This window comes from Crotalus tigris, unplaced genomic scaffold (genome assembly GCF_016545835.1).
Source record: "Crotalus tigris isolate CLP2741 ecotype Arizona unplaced genomic scaffold, ASM1654583v1 scf7180000017605.3043972, whole genome shotgun sequence".
Taxonomy (NCBI): domain Eukaryota; kingdom Metazoa; phylum Chordata; class Lepidosauria; order Squamata; family Viperidae; genus Crotalus; species Crotalus tigris.
In genome coordinates, this window is record NW_024096508.1 from 1,143,516 (window position 1) to 1,149,515 (window position 6,000).

General features: G+C 44.0%; 1 protein-coding gene across 1 annotated transcript in view; it reads right to left on the reverse strand.

Annotated features, from left to right (window-relative positions):
• GNG2 (G protein subunit gamma 2) overlaps positions 1-3,062 on the reverse strand; it is a 53,726-nt gene extending 50,664 nt beyond the window's left edge. The window contains exon 1 of the mRNA XM_039320927.1: positions 2,840-3,062. The gene's annotated coding sequence lies outside the window, so the exon portion shown is untranslated. The remainder of the gene's footprint in view (positions 1-2,839) is intronic.
• Between the last annotated feature and the right edge of the window lie 2,938 nt (positions 3,063-6,000).

A 6,000-nucleotide genomic window follows, 5' to 3' on the forward strand; every position in this document is an offset into this window, starting at 1 on the left:
GCTATTGCCCCATCCAGGGACAGTGAACTGCACAAATCAGTTCTCATGCTCTGAGCTAAGGGGACAATCAATTTCATTGGGTGAGCTTATTTTAAAATATTGCAGGATACTCTGTGATGAGATGATGGGAGGATTCAGGAAGGATAGCAATGTGCCAGTTATCATTTTAGGAATAATTACCATGCCTTTTTTTTTAAACAAAAACAAAGCAACAAAACAAAAGGAAAAACAAAACATCAAAACATTGTCCACAAATAAGAGTCACAACAATGTCTATCAACTAGGTGTCTATCAACTACGGGTCTCCATCGCAGGGGATTTTATTATACCACACCCATTGAGGAAATGCCAAATTGCTTCAAAACAAAAGTCAAGTGTTGTAGCTTTCTACATTATCTTTAAACAAACTGCACTGTAATTCTGTCAAGAGCCTTAGGGCAAAATAGTTGATTAAATGCAGAGAATTCCACACAATCCTATTAACATGAAAGGAACCGGTGGGTGTGGCAGCCTCTGTTACAGCACCAAATCGAGAGAAATAGAGGTAAGTTCTGCAGTGTGAAAACTTGCCCAATTTGATCCCAAATCACTCCACAAAAGCAGCTGGGGAAAGAGGATGATTTTGTGTCTGGACTGCAATTTTATGCTATTTTTAAAATTAGGGGCTGCTTTGGCTGTTGGCCAGGAGAAGCTACTACAGATGCTGTTTTCTTAAGATAACAGGAAGCTTGCAGGCTGATAACTGCTCACAAGAGAGAGCAGGGGATTTGATGTCACTGCAGAAATCACTTAAATATATTGTGGGAGGGAGGAGGAATTACAAATGATTCCCCTTATGGACAAGAAACAACAGGTACCTTGTGCAGTGGTTACTGATAGGGCCAGATGCTCAACACCATTAACTTTTATGAGTTACCATAATGCATGATTAATGTGAGAAAAGCTAAGAGTGGAGAGAGGACACAGAGATTATTTCATAAAAAATAAATGGATTTGTAAATTGTTTTTTCTCTTTGCAGTTTATTTCTCAGAGTTGCTGCCTTGCAAATTAGATTTCACACCACTCCACCCTCCCTGAACTCAGTGGGACATTTCTAAGCAGATATTGCACTGCAAATTTGGGCTCCTGAGTTTCAACATCAGAAAAAAAGAGAAAAAAAAATGCTTATTTTGCTATATGGTTACTTCCGACTCTTCTGTCAACAAACCATGTTCGTTTTTAAGAAATCAGAATTAAAAACAGTTTCACATTTGGTCCATGTCATGTCTCCTTCTTCTAAAAATGCTTTTTAAAAAAGAAGGTGCCCACAAGAAAAAAAATGAGACATTTGCATTGTTCAGTGCTATTTTGAAAAATAAAGGGGGTTTAGGGGGAAAATATGTTGAGAAGCTAATCTCCGGCTTTTAAAACAAATGAAATAAAAGCAGGAAAGAAGCTAATTTCCATTCCACAAAGATTAACAAGTGGGTTTTCTAAATTCAGCCTTTGTTCTCCCAGTCTGAAATTTCTTTCATGACCTTTTGTTAATAGTTTCACCCCTAAGCCTTATTTCCACAATTTCAGAATTCAGCAAAGATGCACCCATGCCTGCTTTATGAATGGAAAAGAATAAAGAGGGAACACGGATCCATTTGCTTTCAAGAGAAACCCAGCCAGGCTGCTTAATTCATTCTACACATCCACTTTAAAAACCTACTACCTACCCACTGGTCCAGAAATAAATACAAAGCCTTCTTTCCTCACACCCATTTGGTTATTTTACACTTCCAACATGATGTGATCAAACAAAATAAGGTTTTCTCACCCTGGTGGATTTCCTATCCATCCCAGCTCTCCCAATATCCACCCAATATCTCAGCAGCAACCAAAATCCCCAGAAGGTGGAGAAATATTTGCCAATGATGGAGCCAATTGACAATTTTTTCATCTTTCCACCACCCGTTTTGCCCCCCAGCCGGCTTCTCTAGGGAGAGAAGCAAAAGTAAGTTTTAACAGGCAATATACCAAGCACGAGACATTTTTAAGGGTGGGTGGAATTTCTCTTTCCCCCATCCTAGTAAATATATCTGAATCTGAATCAAATCTCTCCATCTACACACACACACACACACACACACACACACCATCATCATCATCATCATCAGTCTTATTATTATTGTTATTGCTGTTATATAACATGCCTGATCTGAACAAAGGGGGCTGCAGAGAACAAATGCATAAGAGAAATAGAAAAAAAAATCAGTCCTCCTCCCCTCCCCCACCCATCTCGAGCGCAATGGACTGGGTTGCATTCACGCCTATTTCGAATCAGCCCGAACAACCGGACAATGCAAACCTGGGGTGGCACTAAATACATTTTAATGCAGCTACAGCAGAAAGCGATTTGCAAGGAGTTGCCACTCACTCCCATTCATACACGCTTGTATGCGAGCCAGAGAGACACGGCGCGCAACGCTTGGGGTGAGTGCAAAGCATTCATCCATTTGTCTCGCGATTGCTCTGGCTGGGGTGGAGGCTCATCCGTCAAGCCTCCTAAGCCCGGGCACCGGTTGGTCCTCGTTTCCCAATTCCCGGGTTGCAACATCTCGGTCTTTCCCCCTCGCGTGGCGATTTGCCAGCCAGCGATCCGACGCCAAGCCGAATCTGCCCTCCATCCCTGCTTCTTTCCCGCACCTCCGACTTTTCGCCCGGACTCATCGGGCGGAAAAGCAAGAAGCCGGGATGGGCGGAACGCAGAAGCGGCGCGTCGGAGCTCCGCGTTGGAGCAGCCGAGGCAAAGACGCACCGCGTGGGAGAAGGCTACATCTGCGCTTTCTCCCCGGGGCTTCGCTCATCTACCTGGCGGAGAGGCGATTCCTGAAGCCGTCCGCGCAGGGCAGGCGAGAAAAAAAAATCCTTCCCTCCGAGGCTTCGGCGCCTGGATGCAGATGCGAGATGTGGAAAAAAGGCGAACTCCTCCGGGTGCGGCGCTTAGGAGCAACAGCTGATGGTCAAGAAGCGGAGGAGCGAGCTAGCCAAAGAGCAAGCAGCGCCTTAGCCTGCAAATAAAGTCCCACCCAGTCTTGTGTGTGATATCAGCTCCTCGTTGTACAGGAAACGGAACATCCACCACTTCCTCCTCTAGCTACTGGAGATGGTTTTGGTTCTTAGCTCGCAGCCCCCGAGGTTGCCCAACTTGTCTGCAAGTCTTTCCCCCCCCCCGAATCTTTTGCTTCTTAAAAGAGGGCAGAAGGGGTCCCCTGCCCCCTCGTTTCATTTTTTTGAGCAACATTAACATCTTTCTACAGTTCTTATCTTGAGCCAAGCTCTTAGCAGCACCAGAACATTACAGCTTTGAGGGTATGTGGTGGCAAGTGACATTTCTCCAGGCATCCATCACCACACACACAAGTTTAGAAATCTTAATAACCTTTATCCCACCCACCCTTCAGAAAGCAGGCCATGCCCATCTCTTCTATTGCTGCTGATCTAGGAGGAAAGTGATACCACAGACTAATTGTAAATTGAAATAGCACTGCTTGCAACCAGTTATGTCAACTCAGGAATACGTGACACAAACCACCAGCTTATTTATTTGATGCCTATAGTTGCCCGTCTCACACAGGTGACTATGCAGAATAGAATAGAAAGAACAGATTAGAATAGAATAGTTTATTGGCCAAGTGTGATTGGACACACAAGCATAAGCTCTCAGTGTACATATGGTACAAACAATGAAGTAATATAATCATAAGATACCAATAGGAGAAGGTAGTAGAAAAAATGAGAAGGATAATACAGCCATACCACATGGGTAAACATCCTCAGATATAAGTACTGTGGTAGTTAGGTGTTCAGCAGAGCGATGGCACAAGGGAAAAAAACTAGTTGTGTCTAGTTGTTTTGGCATGCAATGCCCTATAGCAGCATCCTGAGGAGAGGAATTGAAACAGTTTATGTCCAGGATATGAAGTGGGTTGTAGGTATTTTCTCAGTCCACTTTCTGACCCGTGCAGTATATAGGTCAGTGATGGCGAACCTTTTAGAGACCGAGTGCCCAAACCGCAACCTAAACCCCACTTATTTATTGCAAAGTGCCAGGACCACGTCAGCATTGTGGTGCCCTCAGGAGGGGGCAGGGAGGTGCCTCTGAGTGCCGTCTCTGGCACGCAAAAAGTGGGGGCGCAAAAATGGGCCACTGGCTGCAAGGCGCAAAAACGGCTGTCACCACACTGCAGAGTGCAGATACGAGGCTCTGCACCACTTAAGAACGGGACAGGGCTAGTGAGTATCACGCAGGCACTAGCTGCGTCCCATTTGCAGCATGTGTGTGCTCGTAGCTCCATGTGCACATGCATGCATGTAAAATGCTTCCCCCCTCCCTTTCCTTCCAGTCCACCAATCGATAATGGTTGGTGACCTCTGCTCTACCACCTCTACTAGAGCTTGCTAGTCGGCCACTTTGCCTCCTATGTGCAGAGTGGGGGTCCTGCTCCGGGTGGTGGTGGTGGACTGATGGACCTGCTCCTGGTAGTGGTGGCGCATGTGTCAACAGAGAAGGCTCTGAGTACCACCTCTGGCACACGTGCCATAGGTTCGCCACCACTGATACAGGTCTTCAATGGAAGGCAGGCTGGTTGCACTTGTTTTTTCTGCAGTCCTAATGATCTGTTGAAGTCAGTACCTGATTGCTGTGCCAAACTAGACAGTTATGGAAGTTCAAATGACAGACTCAATAATTCTTCTGTAGAACTGTATCAATAACTCCCGGGGCAGTCTAAACTTTCTGAGTTGATGCAGGAAGAACATTCTTTGATATGTCTTTTTAATGATGGCTCTAATATTAGGTATCCATCTCAAATTCTGGGATATTATAAAACCCAGAAACTTGGAGGTCTCTACTGTTGATCCGGTGTTGTCTAACATTGTAAAAGATGGTAGAATAAGAGGGCTCCTCCTAAAATTCAGAATTGGAATCCCAAAATTGGAAGGGAGCTCCTAGGTAATCAAGCTCAACTTCACAGATTAGGAAACAAAATTAAAGGACCCCAGACAGGCCGGCCTCATTCCCCTGCTTGAAAACATCTGCTGAAGGGAATGCCTCTGCTTTTCACAGTTATTGGTTTCATGTCAACTGCTGGTTATTGTCAATCATTTGTTTCCAACATTCAACACACATACTTTCATGTAATTTAAATACATTATCCCATGACATGCCCTTTGAAAATTGTGCGCACCTTTGTCTTCTGGGTGACATCCTTCCATTTATTCTTACTCTGCTACAGGAAGAGTGGTTGCCTATTTGCTTCTGGATGCAATCTAAGAAGCTGGTTACCACCTTTAAAGCCTTACATGAAGGACCATCTCTCCCCATTAATCGACCTGGCTCTCCCCATTAATCGACCTGGTTGTGGGTCCTATCTATTAATGAAGTACACCTGATGGGATCTAGAAAAAGGGCCTTCTCTGTAGTGGCTCCTTCATTTTGGAACATAATTCCCTTGGAAATGAAGTTTCCCCCTCCTTGTTACTTTTCTGGAAGGTTTTGTCAATGGGCCTAGAGATTGATTTGAAGATGATCAAGTGGCTTATATAATTGTGTTCCTCGGTGGCATTGGGGATGGAGTTTCTGGGGCTTTTAATATAGCTGATTTTTAATGCTGTATGCCACTCAGGCTCAGTGTTTGTGAACTGGGCAGCCAGTGAAGCTCCTGCAGAAGAGTAAGAATAAATGGAAGGATGTCACACAGAAGATGAAGGTATGCACAATTATCTTTTCAAAGTATGAATACATAAATATTTGAAGAACGTTAGTATTTTTCTTACATCTTCCTTTCTCAAGTTCATTTCACTCTGTATAATCTTTGGGACTATTTCAGGTGAAGAGAAATATAGAGAAAAAAAGCTAAACAGAACCAGGATAGTTAGATCATTTTAGACTCAGGTGTGCATTTGCGAATTTATGTTGCTATGCTTACTATATATAGCTTTACTTTTCTTCAAAGTGAATGGAATTCTTC